The sequence below is a fragment of the Bufo bufo genome, chromosome 2 (assembly GCF_905171765.1).
Source record: "Bufo bufo chromosome 2, aBufBuf1.1, whole genome shotgun sequence".
Lineage (NCBI taxonomy): Eukaryota > Metazoa > Chordata > Amphibia > Anura > Bufonidae > Bufo > Bufo bufo.
Genome location: NC_053390.1, coordinates 120225037 through 120243234, shown reverse-complemented (window position 1 = coordinate 120243234; position 18198 = coordinate 120225037).

Sequence of the window (18198 nt, the reverse complement as noted above, 5' to 3'; positions counted from 1 at the left end):
TCTTCTCTAGAGCACTTTCTCCAGCAGATAAGAATTACAGTATTGAATACCTTGAACTCCTGGTAATAAAGTTAGCCATGGAAAAATAGACACACCTGCTGAAAGGTGCTTTGCTCCCAGTGACCATCTACACAGAGCGTAAAAAATTTACAACAGTATATCTTCAGTCTGCTCATCACATAAATCCCCACCAAGCATTTAAGTCCTTATTTTTATCCAGCTTCGACTTTTTATTTTGATCCTCCAGAATATCAAGGGCAATGCCCTGTCTGGATCACTTGATCCTTCTGGTATGGCTAATGAACCTCAGTATATCATTGACCCAAGTTGCATTTTGCCTGTCACTCCAGTACAAGTTTGTGCCTTTCCTCCAGGAAACATTTTTGTCCCCAAAGTCCAATGGAACCAAACTGTTTCCTGAGGTAATTTCTTTAAACTGGCAAGTCACCTGGGAGTACATAAAAGACTTTGTGGCAGCTTGCTCACAAAACAAAGGTTCACAAAAAAACTGCTGATCTACTGCACCCTCTACCAGGTCCAGATTCCCCTTGGATTCATATTACTATGGACTTCATAAGAGACTTTATAATTCATCCAACAATAATGTAGGCCGCTTCTCTAAAACGGCACATTTTGTTCCCAAGTCTCTCTTCTACAGTCCCATTGTCCTTTCTGTTTTTGAAAAATATCTTCCACCTGCATGAACTTCCTTTATTGTCTTAGACAGGGTAAATCAGTTTACATCCAGATTCTGGCAAGCACACTGTATTTTATTGGAGGTCAAGCTGGATATCTCTTCAATTTATCATCCGCAATCCAAGGCCAAGTTGAACAAGTCAATCAAGTTTTGGAAAACTATCTTTATTGGGTGAGTATGCTACCATGAGCAGAATTTACCTACAACAATCATACAAAAGAGTCTAGTAAAGCCTCATGGACAATAGCCAATGGTTTCCCTTCCTAATTCTTTTCTCTTCGACAGTCCAGCAGCCAACACAACTGTCTTTGACTGGCAAGAAACACAGTCTTGTTGTAAGGCCATCTCCTACTTCAAAAGATCTCCTCCTCAGTTTTCACCCAAAGTCTGTCTCTCTTCAAAGTGCATTTATGTAGACACCATGCTACAAACTGGAACTCTGATACTTAGGGTTATACACTGTTCTAAGACAAATCCTGTATGTGACTAGCCTCACATTCCTACATCCTCGCAGATAAATTCTTTCCATATCTCCCTCCTTAAGTTTCTCATTCTGCATCATTATTCTCATATTCTTATCTGCATGACACTGAAATCTCCTTTTGTCAGATTCTGAATTTGAAGTTAAGGAGATTCTTGACCTTAATCAGAACCTGTCACCATGAAATGCTGTGCAATTTGTAGGCAGCATGTTATAGAGCAGGAGGAGCTGAGCAGATTGATCTATAGTTTTGTGGGAAAAGATTGAAAATAACTTTTTGCTATTATTAATTGGTTGTACTCACGTCAGCTGTTGCCCATGGACCCCAATCCAGAGGTGTCAACACAGATAATTCATTATCCAGATAGTTCTTGCATCAATAACTGCCAGTGATGTGTGCAAAATAAAGAAAAAAAAACACACTCTGCAGTCATGTACCACCTGGGGACACGTCAGCACATGAATGGTTGCAGATCTGCATGGGACTACACCAAAGATCGAAAGTAGTTGGGATAGGACTTTTAGTACTGGAACAGAGCTGCTTTCAAGAGGTGAGTGTGTTCCTTCTTTATTTTACACATATTCCCAGAGGTAATTAATTTTGGTGTGCAGGTCGAACAAACCTTTTAAGGGCTCTTTCCGGGGTGCGTAATGCTAGTGAACAGGCATTTCTTGAGCATTATACCCTGTTAGCAGTGTAGGACTGGGGTGCCTAGGGCCCACCTGTAAAAATTAATTCTAGGGGCCCACTCTACATGCAAAAACAACCTGCTCACATAGCAGCAGGCAACAATAAGACACTCAAGATGATTGATTAAGGGGGTCCATGCAGCAAATTCAAGGAGGTGGGTTCCTGGGGAAAGAGAATACTGTCTGGCCTGCCTTTGTATCTAGAAGTCATCTTAAGCCACCTGAAGCATCTATAATAATTAATTGGGTAGTCTGTTTAATAATCTACCATGTATTTGTATGGATATAGGCTAGCTGACATGATGTGCTGGGGGATTGGTGGCCCGCCTTTGTCAGGGGCCCACTGAGGGATTCACCTGTTCCCCTGTGGGCCAGTCCAAGCCTGACTGTTAGTATTATTTCTGTGCTTTGATATCACTGTACATACGATTCCTGTGCTAAATTCACTGTGACATCACCATATGTGTTATCTCGGTGCTTAACTATGAGATCCCCTCATGCTTTATCCCTGTGTATTAAGTATATATACTTTGGACAGAGTGGAGACCTCAATTGTCATAATAAAAAGGTACTTAAAATTCTCTGTTGAGTATAGTCATGATGAAGAAGGGCCCATTTTGTTATACAACTTGATTTGATTTACCCATGTACTGGCCTAAGCGTACTTTATACTCAGCAATGTAATATTCTCAATGACCTTTTTATTATCTATTACCAGTGAGGAGCACACTACTTTCTGAAAGCTGAGAATGTACAAAGTGTCATAGCCATACATCAATAAGATAAAACATGACAGCTATTAATTGGAGCGGGATATGTATTTAACAGAACAAGCCACATGTTACCCAGAAGAATTATCTGTCTGTGACAGAGAAGATGATGACATCTGAGAAACATTTTCTACAAATGAAGGCTATCTATGAAGAGTTAATAATCTATATATACATTATATGAGGTCATCTGACTGCCATGAGGGTGGTTTCTGCCCTCATTCTTTATCCTCATCCTAAACATATCTGTCACAATGTAAAAAGCTATAAGTGGGCATGTTACTGGGCTGTGCCAATTTGCCAATGGACTAAAAATTAGCTAGCTTATCCATCCAATCTTTGTTCTGATGTACTAGTTGCTGACATCCAACAGATTCTTGGTTAATCGGTGGGGCTCCCCAAATGGTCAGTGCCCAGAAGATATATTATTGGGGTTGTTTGATCGATTGTTTGATCTTCGAAGGACAAGTTGCTTTATATTGTACCATAGTCCAAGATTTGACAGTATGACAATATGTGCGCACATCAGTTTACCTTGTTTTATTTTACTTCATTGCTGTGTTCAAAGAAGAATAACTCAATATAAAAACGAAGAGGGGCTGCCAAAACTAGACAAAACCTTTAAAATGCAAAAAACCTGCAAAAAATAAATAAATTATAAAACATTGGTTTCCCATACGTATTTCTAAGCTACAGTTTTGGTTTACAACTTTGAAGATAAGAGTCTCAGTGTTCCTCCCGTAGACTTGATGTGCTTTGTGCCATGCTGGCTGCCATCCTCACAGCTTCACTAGGAAGCATCATCTGTTATTACAAACAGTATCTGTGTCACCTCGTCTGTGAGACGGCGGCTTCACATCGTGGGCTGTTCTGCATCCTGCCCCATTGTAATAAGTTGTGGGAATAGAAGCAGGCAGATTCAGTCCATTCTGTCTGGTTCACCCTATTCTATTGTAAAAACTTTAACGGGATCACAGAGCCATGTGTCCGCTGAATCTTAATTCACTGCTATGTACTGCTGTCTGTCGTTTACTGCAGTGAAGAGCACCTTGCTAGTCATAGACCACTGTATCTCCATCCTCAGGATGGAAATATAGTTTGAGACTGTGGCGGGCACCCTCATAAGCTTTAAGCCACTAGAAGGATGCAGGCAACACAGGTGGAGGCCTGTGGTGGGAGTCAGGTATTTGATTTTTTTAATTTGTAACTGGGGGGCATTATAACTGTATAGAAGTGGAGGATTATAGTTACTTTGCCACTATAGGGAGCAGTATACAGTAAGTACTGGGGGCACTGTGGAGGCATTACACCTCTTAGAGGCACTATGGGGGCATTAATAACTATTACGAGCACTATGGGAGGGGGGGATTATCGGTCTTTGGACACTATAGGGAACATTTTAGCTGCAGATCCACCAATTACTGGGCTTCCCTTTTGCCATCCAAGATGCCTGCACGCTTTTCAGACTATCTGATGCATAATGTACATTTGGTAGCTCAAGACACTACCTGCTGCCCTTGGATTGGCCAGCACTGGTCATATGAATAGTGATAGTCAATCCAAGAGCACAGCTGGACAAATAGGAAGTGGTCTGGGTTACCAATACACAGTGTGCACCAGATTGTCAGAGAAGTGGTGTAACCACCTTGGAAGAGAAGCCCGAGAACTACCGGATCTGCAACTAACAAGATAAAAAAGAAGGCACCAGGTAAGAGTTCTGTAGATCCCCCACTTTATGTGAATATTTTTTCTTGAATCAAGGTTGGTTTAATAGAGCAGATCTACTTGGCAGTAGGACAGAGAGTTCTAAGGAAGTATTTCTCAACCCCAGTCCGCATTTACTAACAAGGGATTATAATTTAGGTGTTTCCTTAGACGAAGCACATGTCACGGATGAATTTGCTGATAGCTGGAACTTATATATAAACGACCGATTGGCTTGATCCCAAATTTAGGAGCATATAGGTGAGCCCTTTAAAACCCTAAGAGCTCTCCCTGACTGCTATGCACATGCAAGGGTCTCAATGGTAGACAATTGCATGCTCACGTACCTAAGACTGTGTGACACCTGAAAACCCTATAATAGTGAAGGGGAACGACCACCGGCTCCCTGCACTTAATACGGATGGAGTCAGGGTCACCTAGAATCAAGCCAGCAAGGAAACACAATAAAGGAAAAGACTTATCTGAGCAAACAGCAGCAGCAGCCTCCAGCAGTGAACACTTCATCCAGGAAGTAGTATAAACCGCAAAGTGAGGCAGTATGGGAGGGAATATAAAGGAAGACGATTAGTCTAAATAAGTGACACCTGGCAGAAAGGAGATGACAAAGTGAAACCAAAACAAAGAATGTCATACAAGAGGTAGAGAAGAACGTCTGTGATACCTTCTCACAGAACTGGCGGTGACAGAACATGTATGTAAGAGGGGTAGGATAACCCCTGTTTGTGCAAAGGAATGTGCACCCCCAAAAAGCGTCACATCTGAAGTTTAGCTGTTGAATTAAATTGTTCTCTGTCATCTCACTTTTCCACCAATGATAAACATCATTTGTAATACCTACTACCAATGCCCTATACACCCCACATGAGGCTCTTATCCCAATACTCACCTCTCTTCTATATAACATGGCTTCAAGACTTCAACAAAAAGACCATACAGTACAACACATATGCTGATATAACCCTGTGTTTCACAGGAATTCAGTAACACAGGAGAGACTGAGCTATCTACCCAGGAGAGCAAGCTCTGGACCCAGCTGGCCATAATGAATGAATAGAGTTGTGATCAAGGAGATTACCCACCTAAAATATTGCTGATGAGTTAGAATCGCCCATTAAATTGCTGGGGTGCTTCTTTAATACATAATCCCAAAAATAGGGAAGAGATTATATTACCTGATTGTGCTGTCTTTAGTCCATATTTCAATAACCAGAGAACATTTGCTACTACATACATCTTCCATGAGGTCACAGGTGAGTGATGTGTAATTAATTGTCTTTTCAGCAATTTTCACTCTCCATTTAGCAATTTTATTTCGGGGTTAAGAGATTAGAGGAAAGATACAAGTTGTTCCCCATTACTGTGGATCTGTGAGACTCGTCTATTATCAGCAATGAGTAAATGAATCAGAAGCTCGGAAATATGACAGGTTTTATACATCTGCTACCAATGGAAATGAAGCCTGAATTCCTGCGTTTCTAAGTGCTGCCCAACAGGCGCTTCATTCTCTGCTTTGTTTTGCAGGTGTTAGGAGATAACGTCAAGTACTGTAGGTTCCATTGAGAAGCAAGTACAGAGACTAATCTACAGTATACCAACGACACAAAGAATTCGATATTGAGACAGCTGGTTGGGGACTTTTTAATAGTCTGAAGATAATTGCTTTTAAAGATTAGTTTCTATGCAACAATATTTCTTATGACTAAAATCTGCATTTCAGTGAAAAAGGATTGGTGCATGTACTCCCTCTAATGTCTTGCTTGATGGAAAATATACATATTTAACATGTTTTACTAGTAAAATCTGTGGTGATATGCAGAACTAGATGTCCTTTTGGAATGCATTTGCTCTGGATACATTTAATTATACATTTTGTATGGAGGACATATAGGCATTGAATTGAATACATTAAGCATATGTTCAGTGGGATAAATCCAAATGACCATACAGAATGTAATCAACATGAGCGCCATCTCCAGGCTGATCAGTGATTATACTTGAGATATTACCCCCAATGATCAAAAATTGAGGGTCTATCCTAACAATGGGCCATCAATGTTAAAGAGAACTAGTCAGCAGTTTTGACCATGCTAAACTGCTGTGAACACTAAGTCCGGAACGCCAACCAGAATTTTCTTTTTTTCTGGACAATTTATCCCAAAATCATGGAGAGGCAAAAAAAATTTATGGACAAATTAAAAAACTATTACAAATAATAAACATTATAAGTAATACATGAGAAAAGCTTAATATACTGATAGTAAGTCGTTAACAGCATTAACTGTGAGCTATAAAATGATGATAATTACCACCAAAATAATCTAGTCAAGAACAACTAGCCCCAAAAAATCACAGACACATCTATTTTTTATCACGGACACAGGAAATAAGTTGCCTATTTTTATGGACTGTCCAGAAATTTATGGATGGTTGGCCACCCTGCACTAAGTAGGGGCTGGGGAGAGCAGTACTAACTTATCTATTGTGGAGCTTTTATTATTATGAGCACTAGCGGGAATATGAAGTTTTATTCTGCCACGCTCTGCTCCTGCAAATGCCCAGGAGCTGAAGCTTCACTGTACAGAGCCCTCTGCATTGAGCTGTCTCAGAGCCCCTGTACTCTGCTGAAGTGACAGCTCAATATCCAAACAGGAGCCCAGTACAGCTGCCACTCAGAGCAGAGGGTTGTGAAGAAGCTCGATACAGAGAACAGAAAGCACTTCACATCCCTCCAGGGCACTTTCTGAAACATAATCTGGCAGAATAAAACTTCATATTCAGACTACCCCTGACAGGGGCGGATTGGGAACTCAAAGTGGCCCTGGAAAAAAGCATAAAAGTGGCCCCATGTTGTAGGTGGGGCCAAAATGGTAGGAGGCAGGACCACGTCAAGTGGGTGGGGTCAGCAAACCATTAGGTGTGGTTCACACAGCATACCTCCCGACTACACCATGCCTCTTACTTCGCTCAATGCTCTATATACCCCAGTCCCACCCAGTGTCACACAGTAGTTATGCCCCCTTTCTGCTCCCACCCAGTAATTATACTACTACACAGTAGTTATGACCCTTTTTGACCCAACACAGTATTTATGCCTATTATCAGGGGGAGAAAACAGAACTGGATCGCACATCCACAGTGCTATGCTTTGATCTAATTAAACTCGCTTCACAGCGCCATTTTAAAGTGTACAGCCCCCCATACCGCATGCTGTACAAGAGGCATTCGTGTACATTTTGATCAAAAGGCATAAGCCCACTCACCACGCCAAGGTCGCCTCTTTGAGTGGGACCTACTCTGACAAAAAGGCGCAGCACAAAGAGGCGACCTTGGCGTGGTGAGTGGGCTTATGCCTTTTGATCAAAATGTACACTAATGGCTCTTGTACAGCATGCAGTATGGGGGGCTGTACACTTTAATATAGTGCTGGGAAGCGAGTCTACACTGCATGCAGAATTATTAGGCAAATGAGTATTTTGACCACATCATCCTCTTTATGCATGTTGTCTTACTCCAAGCTGTATAGGCTCGAAAGCCTACTACCAATTAAGCATATTAGGTGATGTGCATCTCTGTAATGAGAAGGGGTGTGGTCTAATAACTTCCTACACCCTATATTAGGTGTGCATAATTATTAGGCAACTTCCTTTCCTTTGGCAAAATGGGTCAAAAGAAGGACTTGACAGGCTCAGAAAAGTCAAAAATAGTGAGATATCTTGCAGAGGGATGCAGCACTCTTAAAATTGCAAAGCTTCTGAAGCGTGATCATCGAACAATCAAGCGTTTCATTCAAAATAGTCAACAGGGTCGCAAGAAGCGTGTGGAAAAACCAAGGCGCAAAATAACTGCCCATGAACTGAGAAAAGTCAAGCGTGCAGCTGCCAAGATGCCACTTGCCACCAGTTTGGCCATATTTCAGAGCTGTAACATCACTGGAGTGCCAAAAAGCACAAGGTGTGCAATACTCAGAGACATGGCCAAGGTAAGAAAGTCTGAAAGACGACCACCACTGAACAAGACACACAAGCTGAAACGTCAAGACTGGGCCAAGAACTATCTCAAGACAGATTTTTCTAGGGTTTTATGGACTGATGAAATGAGAGTGAGTCTTGATGGGCCAGATGGATGGGCCGTGGCTGGATTGGTAAAGGGCAGAGAGCTCCAGTCCGACTCAGACACCAGCAAGGTGGAGGTGGAGTACTGGTTTGGGCTGGTATCATCAAAGATGAGCTTGTGGGGCCTTTTCGGGTTGAGGATGGAGTCAAGCTCAACTCCCAGTCCTACTGCCAGTTTCTGGAAGACACCTTCTTCAAGCAGTGGTACAGGAAGAAGTCTGCATCCTTCAAGAAAAACATGATTTTCATGCAGGACAATGCTCCATCACACGCGTCCAAGTACTCCACAGCGTGGCTGGCAAGAAAGGGTATAAAAGAAGAAAATCTAATGACATGGCCTCCTTGTTCACCTGATCTGAACCCCATTGAGAACCTGTGGTCCATCATCAAATGTGAGATTTACAAGGCGGGAAAACAGTACACCTCTCTGAACAGTGTCTGGGAGGCTGTGGTTGCTGCTGCACGCAATGTTGATGGTGAACAGATCAAAACACTGACAGAATCCATGGATGGCAGGCTTTTGAGTGTCCTTGCAAAGAAAGGTGGCTATATTGGTCACTGATTTGTTTTTGTTTTGTTTTTGAATGTCAGAAATGTATATTTGTGAATGTTGAGATGTTATATTGGTTATATAATTGAAATGGGTATATATTTGTTTTTTGTTAAGTTGCCTAATAATTATGCACAGTAATAGTCACCTGCACACACAGATATACCCCTAAAATAGCTAAAACCAAAAACAAACTAAAAACTACTTCCAAAAATATTCAGCTTTGATATTAATGAGTTTTTTGGGTTCATTGAGAACATGGTTGTTGTTCAATAATAAAATTAATCCTCAAAAATACAACTTGCCTAATAATTCTGCACTCCCTGTATTTAGATCAAAGCATAGCATTGTGGATGTGCGATCCAGTTCTGTTTTTCTCCCCCTGACAATTGTTATTTGAATCTTTCTTCTTTACTACTGGTATCAGCACTCCTCCCATTCGGCACAGGTGGTTTTAATCACAGAAGTCTGCATATAAGTGGTACATGTATGGCGGATGTCATAAAGGGGTTACAGAAAATGTGTCACCAAAAATATTTTCTCCCAAATAAAACCAGATAGTAATGCACATCCTTTTTTTCTAATCTCTTTTTATTTTCTGATTGCAAATTTTTTATTCAAATTCCTGAATGAATGCCCTAATTATGGAGGTGGCCATCTTGCCTGAGCTGTTCTTAACAGCATTTAGAAAGCATTAAGAAAATGTTTTTACGGGAGCCACATGGGCCATAGACACAATGGTCAGGAGGGGACCGCATTGACTTCTGTGTGAGAGTTTTCTAAGCATGCTCTGTGACCTGCGCAGACGTCAGGGGGGGTAGATAAGCTGTGATATCACCTATTGTAAATAGTGGATCCTGTTTTATCCGTCATTCTAATCCTGCCTGTAATGAGATGACCTCTGTGTATAGATAAGCAGTGGCGCCTATTATTAGGCTTAGTGGCTAGTGGGAAAACTGCAGGATTTAATGTTTTTTGCTTAAATATAGATAGTGACATGGAAAAGTAAACATAATATCATCAATAAGTCTTTAGAAATATGTTAAACATATGAAAATGTGATTTAAACAATAGTTCATATTCTGATGACACATCTTCTTTAAGTGAAATAGCCATCAGAATCTGAGCAACAACTTTTTAAACCGCCAAGAAAAGTCTCGTCATATTATAGAGCTGATCAGATTGAAATCATTTTGTAGAAAACAATTCAGTATAACTTGAATTTTATGCACATGAATCCCAATGCTTTTATACTTAGGCCTCTTTCACACTGCCAGCAGGCTGTTCTGGCAGAGAACAGCCTGCCGGAGCTCTATGGATCCCGCACTGCCAGACAGTACCGGAATGCCTGCTGGCCCCATTGACTATAAAGGGGTCCGGCGGTGAACCAGCCACAACCTGTAAAATGTGGCGGTCAAATACCCCTGCCACAAATGTGAAATTAGCCCTAGGAGTCCATTGGGTGAGCTTACTAATGATTGCCTTCCCCATGAGTGTGTATACCAAGATACCTGTCACTGAGTAAGACCGCCCACTGGACTCCTAAGCATAGAAAGGGAATGGATTTAAATGAATAAAATACAACCAAAATATATATATGTCATCATGGACGTTCCCGCGACAGGTGGCAGGAGATCGGTGAGACTGGCAACACGTGGTTTGATCTGACAGGTTTTCCTTGTGGATCAATAGGCGTCTGTGTTGTTTCTGGTAATGACCACACCTCTTGCCTCCAGGTGTTGCTAATGTGTTCATTTAACCTTTCTTATTTATTGTTGCTTCTCCCACAATGCTGTGCGGTTTATAGCTTCAGTTTCAGTTGTGGATAGCTGGTGTGTGGATCTTGGCAGAGTTCATGGTGCTTCCATTGCTCCTTTTAAATTAAGTCTTTCCTTTCCCTTTTTGTATTTTGTTTGGGATGTGTGTGTTGCATTTCCCTATTGTTTGTATTAGGCCTGAAGGAGACTTCTGTTCGTCCTTCCTTTTGGAGGATCAGGTAGTCTCGTCCCTGCCATTAGTACCAGGATCTTATAGGGCTAGATAGGACTCTAGGTATTCCTTCGTATACCTCTGGGGTCTGTTCATACTGGTAGTCAGTCAGGATCTTCGTTAGGATTTTACTAGAAGGTGTCCATCTTCCTTCCCTAGTTCTTAGGCCTGATTCCCTGTTCCCCCTCTTCCCTCGTATGCTCGGTGTGGCGTTTCCCTCCCACATCGAAGTGTGACATTATACTCTATTCCTCCTGCTCTACCATTTTGCCTACACAATAGCCCTGCATTTTTCAACGACACCATGAATGCCGTCAAACAACACTTTTTGCTGCATGATCAGTATTCTCTAAAACATACTGGGACAAATTTACTAATGTGTTTGTGCTAGGACTTTATCATAAAAAGTCGAGGCATTAGGTGCATTTCTGTCGCATAATTTGTAGAGCTATTTTTGATGCAAATGCACCTTGCTAGTCTGCTTCGGGTTTTACTGCTCTATCAGGGGGTGAGGCTTAAAGGGGCTGTGCAGTGATTTATATGCTCAGTATAGATCATCAATATCAGATCGGCAGGGGTCCAACACCCAGCACCACCGCTGATTAGCTGTTTGAAGAGGAGGAGGCGCTCCATGTGCGCACCGCTGCCTGTTCATTACACTGCACTTCGTCTTAGCAGTGCAGTGTAATGACAAGTACTCAACTCCATTCACTTCAGTGGAGCCAGTATTTACAATTACACTACGAGTAGTGTAATGACCAGGAAGCAGCGCTCGGATTTCGGACCCCCGCTGATCAGATATTGATGACCTTTCCTGAGGATAGGTCAATATAAATTGCTGCACAGCCCCTTTAACGTGTGCCACGGTGATAAATCTGGTGGATCTAAATTTACACTCTTTAGATTATAAACCGTATTGGGGTCGTTTTACACAGAGTTTTTTTAGATGAGGTTTTGAGGCAAAATTTCCAGACGAAGCCAAAAGTGGATTCAGAAGGAATCGAAAATATGAAGGAAGGACTTCTTCCTGAAAAACCTGCAGGAGATTCTGATAAAAAAAACTTCATGTGAACCTACCCTTAGAAAATCAGAACCAGTAAGAGGGATATTCTAAGAAGAGGTGTGTGCCCCCCATTTATAAAGGGCACGTAATCAAAGCACATGGCTCTCTTCTCTCATGAAACCACAAAATTAACACATACTGTACCACAAAACAAATACAGACCAGACTTGAATACAAACCTGAAACCAGAGTGAAGAAGTGCAGGAATGGCGTAATCCACAAGGGATTTTGATCACCCCTGTAGTGTCTGTAGCAGCAAATTTTCCCGCAATAAAGTATGATGGGCTAATTATAGGTCAGGCAGGCTGTGGTTAAGGGTTATGATTGGAGAAGAGTTTAGCCTATGGAAGGGCTGTGAGGAACATTTAGATGGCCCAAGAACAGCACTCTCATTGGATGTAAAGAGGATGAGACAGGGCCAGGGATGTATAAAATGATGGGGTTGACAGTGATAAGCTGTCAGCCTTATCTTTACAAGAAGTGCTCTCCCTGCTTTTGTCATGGCCTGCTTATTAGAAGGAGGGGTAAGTTGCTTGTTTTGGGTGGACAGATATTTAAACTTGGGTAGGCCGAGTTTTATTGGTTAATGTTAAATGCAGAGTTGCTATGTATATAGTTGGTTTAATAAAAATAGTTACCCTTTAAGATGGTCTTTAATAAAATTAGCCGTGGCCTAAATTCTTCCACAGAACAATGGTGTCCACGCGTCTTAAGGCGGGTTTACACTGTATGATATTATAGCCGATTGTCAGGAGGGAACCTTCCTGACAGTCAGCGGGTCATTTCACTTGTTAATTGGGTGATCGGCGGCACATTTAGATGGGCAGATTGTGGGGAACGAGCATTCGCATTGTGGGGAACGAGCATTCGCAGGTACGGTCATTCCCGAAAATTGGGTACTCTAAATCCACCTTATTTGTATTATTGTTTAGTTTAAAATGTAATTATGATCTATAATCCCATAAGGTTAGTAATTAGTTTGCATATTAGGTCCCACCCCTTTACCGCTAGGCCTCTTCAAGTCCAAAAAACCTGTATAAACCGTAGTCGCTCCAAATTGTGCCACTTTTTAGACACACATTACTAAATCTTGGCCACAGATCGGTGGTGTTTTCTTTTTAAAAGCTTTCATGCTCTCGGTGCGCCACTTTTTCTAACAGTTCCTCCATAAGTTTTTAAATAATACCTCAAATATGCAAAATAAAAGATACTGTAAAGAAATAAAAATGTCACCATAAGCACTTGTAACAAATATCGTTAAAAATGTTTGAAATGCATGGCGTTTACAAGTGCTTCCACTAAAAAAAGTGTGCATGATGGACTCTAGCGCAGTCAGTGGTTAGCCTGGCATTTTGTTTAGGAAGCCTGTGTGCTGTTCATGCTAATTTCTTCAGGGATTTAGTCATAAGGCACGGCGTATTCTCATCAAATACATGTTTAATGCATCAGATAGCAATGTGAGTGATTATGTCTTGCGAGGGCTGGCAAGGTCTACTTCAGAAATCCACACAACCGTGATGGGAGAAGAAGAAATCACACGACAGGAGATTGCTACAAATGGGAATGTCTTCAGTGACAATGCAATGGTAATTTCTCCCGGTTTCTTCACTTACAGAGGAACTGGGTAAAGAATAAGCCCTATTAAACCAGCATACTGCCTGGTAGGGTTGATCCTGCTGATTAAAACAATAGCTCTTGTTAAAAATCTGTGGACTCGTTTGAGAGAAATTGGCCATTTATTATGTTTATAAGGGTTTCAGTGCACTGAGGGGCAGCACTAGTCCCTCGGAGTACCTCAGCTCCTTAGTTTACCACCCTTAGCTACTCCCCTCGACCGACTGGACCAGGCAACCTCTCTATCCTCTTACCTGAACCTGTAATCCCACACATGTACCCAGTGGCGTAGGGATCGCCATAGCAACCATAGCAGTGGCTATGGGGCCCTACGCCACTGGGGGCCCATCCGGACAGCGTTTTTTTTATTTTTATTAACACACACAGTCACACACACGGTGACACTACACACAGGCAGCCAGGCCCGACCGCCCGCCCAGTGTAGTGGGCGGGGCGCGGGCGGTCCGCGGCTCGGGTCTGGCTGGGGAGAAGCCAAGGAGTCAGGTCAGGACTGGAGCAGGCGGGGCGCACGGCCGCACGAGCAGCAGATGAGGTAGGCAGTGGAGGGGGCTGGAACGGGGGCGTACCTGAGGGACGGAGGTGGAGCCAGGAAAGAATTAATGATTCCTCCTAGTAACTAGAGGGAGGAGGCGGACTCTGGCGGTGGAGGGGGCCGGGGGTGTACCTGGAGACTGGAGTGGAGGGACTAGGGAGGGAGTGGTCCCACCGGCCGCACTGGCGCCAGTTAGATTTGCGCTATCTGACTGCCCGGGCCCCGAAACCAGTCTGAGGCTGAGCAGTGCAGCTCAGAGTGAGAGAGAGGAACCTCACTCCAGTCTGTGCCTGCTGTCTGTGACTAGTGACTCTAAAAGTAAGTGATTCACTTAAAGTGAATTTAAGGAAGTGAGAACATGATTTCTGAGATAATCTAAATTCTTAAGTTAAAAAGAGCTGCCTGCAGAGTGGGGCCCCCAAGAGAAGCAAGGGCGCCCTCCTTATCCTTGCAGGTCTGCAGGCAGCTCTTTTTAACTTCAGAATTCAGATCATCAGACTCTCACTAATTACTAATTACAGCACACACCCTGCGCCCCGGCCTGTAGTGTCCACCATCAGACAGGGGAGGGAAGAAACCCCAGAACTAGAGTGTGCCCCCCAACTTGGGGGGCACACTGACACTCTAGTTCTGGGGTTTCTTATCTTCCCTCCCCTGTCTGATGGTGGACACTACAGGGGTGTGTGCTGTAATTAGTGAGAGTCTGATGATCTGAAGTTAAAAAGAGATGCCAGCAGCGATAAGGAGGGCGCCCCTTCCTTCTTTTCCGGCATAGAGTTCCGTCACAAGGGCTCTATACCCAGGGGCGTAACTAGAGTTCTATGGGCCCCAGGGCAAACTTTGAATTGGGGCCCCCCCGCGAGCCTCCGCCACCAGCCCCCCCCCTGCCATCCTCAGCCCCTACCTGCCATCCTCTGCCCCTACCCATACCCTCCCCCCCTCTGTATGAAGCCATACATTTAAAAAAAATAATACTCTAGTCACTAGAGTATTTTTTATTTATTTTTGAATGTATGGCACACACTGGCTTCATATGAGGGATGAAGGGGGGATGAATGATGATCAGTGGTGCCGTGCGGCAGTGTGTCTGAATTCAGAAAGGGGGGGCCCGTGCCGGCCATATGAGGGCAGCCAGGGGCAGCAAATAATGAGGGGGCAAAATGAAAATGAAATACTCTGTGGGCAAAAAATGAAAAATATATAGAGGGAATGGGGGCAAAATGAAATATAGTGAGACTCTTACTATATTTCATGTTGCCCCCGCCCACTCACTCTATACATTTCGATTTTTGCCCACAGAGTATTTCATTTTCATTTGCCCCCGGGCTCCTCATTATTTGCTGCCCCCTGGCTGCTCTATTATGGCCAGCGCGGGCCCTTCTGAATTCAGACACACTGCCTCACGGCACCACTGATCATCATTCATGTCCCCTCTCCGTATGAAGTCGGACGCAGGTGTGTGGCATTTTTTACATAAAAAAAAAAAAAAAAAGACTTCCTACTCGTCCTTCCGAATCCTGGCTGCTGTCATCCCACGAGACCCGCCGCGGAGGTCACGGGTCTCGCGCTGACAAGTAAGCGCAGCGCAGCCACACAAAATATAGGCGGGCCGCCGCACTTAATAAAAAAACACTTGCGGGGCCCGCTTTACTGCATCTCTTCTGGGGGGCTCTATGGGCCCCCCTGACTTAGGGGCCCGGTCGCAATTGCTGCGACCCCTATAGCTACGCCACTGTCTATACCGGAAAAGAACTGATCAGTATTATTCCCATGCATTCTGAATGGAGAGTAATCCGTTCAGGATGTCTTCAGTTCAGTCGTTTTGACTGATGGGCAAAAGATAAAACCGTAGCATGCTACGGTTTTATCTCCGGCGAAAAAAACTGAAGACTTGCCTGAAGGACGGATCCGGCATTTTTCCCCATAGGATTGTATTAGTGCCGGATTCGTCCTTCCGGCCTGTGCATGCGCAGACCGGTAAAAATTTGAAAATAAATACAAGACGGATCCATCTGTCGGCATGACAAGCGGAGAGACGGATCCATACTTGCAATGCATTTGTGAGACGGATCCGCATCTGGATCCGTCTCACAAATGCTTTCAGTCACATCAAAATCAGCGGATTCGGCGGGCAGTTCCGATGACGGAACTGCCCGCCGGATCACACTGCCGCAAATGTGAAAGTAGCCTAGGTGGCTGTTTCTTCGCCAAAATGCCATTAACCATTACCACACCACACTATTAAATAATGCAGCTGGGCCTGCCAGGCTTGAGCAGGTATATGTGTGAATAGGGAAGATGCTGAGATCCGGCTGTACCTGTAGTGAGGTACAGCCAGATCTCAGCATCTTCCCTAATCCATATTCACACATATACCTGCTCAAGCCTGGCAGGCACAGCTGCATTATTTAAAGGGGGGGGGGGGGGCCATACATTTTTTTTGCTATGGGGCCCAGTCATTTCTAGCTACGCCCCTGCATGTACCATTAGATTTTCAATCGGCACACGTGCAGTACAATGCAGAGATGCTAGCTGCGCAGCAGGTGACTTCAGGGCCTCTCCCCGTTTCTGTGCAGCTGCACAGTCATGGTACCATTATCACACGAAATCTTCCATTACCTGGTGCTCTTCTCCTGCTTGTAGATTCCTTGTAGTAACAGTGTGGTAACTGGGAGTTCTGCCAGATTCGTGTTTTTTATTTTTTTTTGTGGATCGGATGCGGACCCATTCATTTCAATGGGGCATCTAAGAGTGCAGACAGCACACTGTGTGTTGTCCACAGTCATATATCCGTTTTGCCATCCCACAAATAAATATCTAGAACATGTCCATCTTTTACAAAGGGCGGGACATGCAGAGCGGGAATTTGCGTAATCCACGCAGACGGTATCCGGGATTTGAGGACTGCCAAACGGATACAGTCGTGTGCATGAGTCCTTACACTGTGACCCTGTCCCCATATTTCATAAGCACCATACTTTTTACCTGGAAATGGGATTTACAGTATATGGGTTAATATTTCAAGTACCCTGCATCTAGCAGATCACCCTCTCACTAGAGACAGTAGGCACGGCATATGTGAACAAATGATGGAATTCTCCCGGCACTATATGGAACGTTATTCTGTGTGCACAGTTTGGCACTATGTAGGCATTATGCCAGTTTATGGTTATCCTATGGCACAGAAGATACTTTAAGAATGTGGGTAGAACATAGTACTCTAAGAACTGTTACACAGTAGGTGGACACTGTACGGGGTGGACTGGCCATAGGCTCTACAGGGAAATTGCCCAGTGGTCCACCCGATCTTGTCCTCATAGTCGCCAGCTGCATACATAATGATTTGATGCTCTCTGCATTATTTAATGTTATTTGCATCACATACGGTAATTATGCACCTAGCCTGCATACGCAGGTGCCCTCCTGAATTCATATACCATCCTCGGTATACAGTGGAATACTGCAGCTATGGTATTTGGCTCTGCTGAGGCGGTATTTTGTGCTGCACTGCAGTATTGATGCCTACTTCTTTTATCCCTGCCTACTTGTGTTGCCCGCCTACTGTTTATTTGGATCTGCCTATAACATGGAGCCTCTTATTTTTTTTTTTTTTTACAGGGCCACTTTAAGTTCCTAGTCCGCTCCTGACACTGTATGGCTTTAAGTAGGCACAATTTGTCATGTTGTGAGCCCTATATCCTTCTATGTGGCAGGTAGTATAAGTGGTCAAAATATAGCACTCTGTGGGCAAAGTACAGGGATTGTACAGTTGTGTTCAAAATAATAGCAGTCAGACATCACTAACCTGATCAATCACTGTTTTTGGTAGAAATTATATTTCTACATGGCAAATAATTTGCTAGCCGCTGTAATAGAGTATTAGAAATCCAGCAGACCCAACAGTCATGACATGCATGCTGCTGATTCTGTGTAATTGAATCACTAATTGAAAGG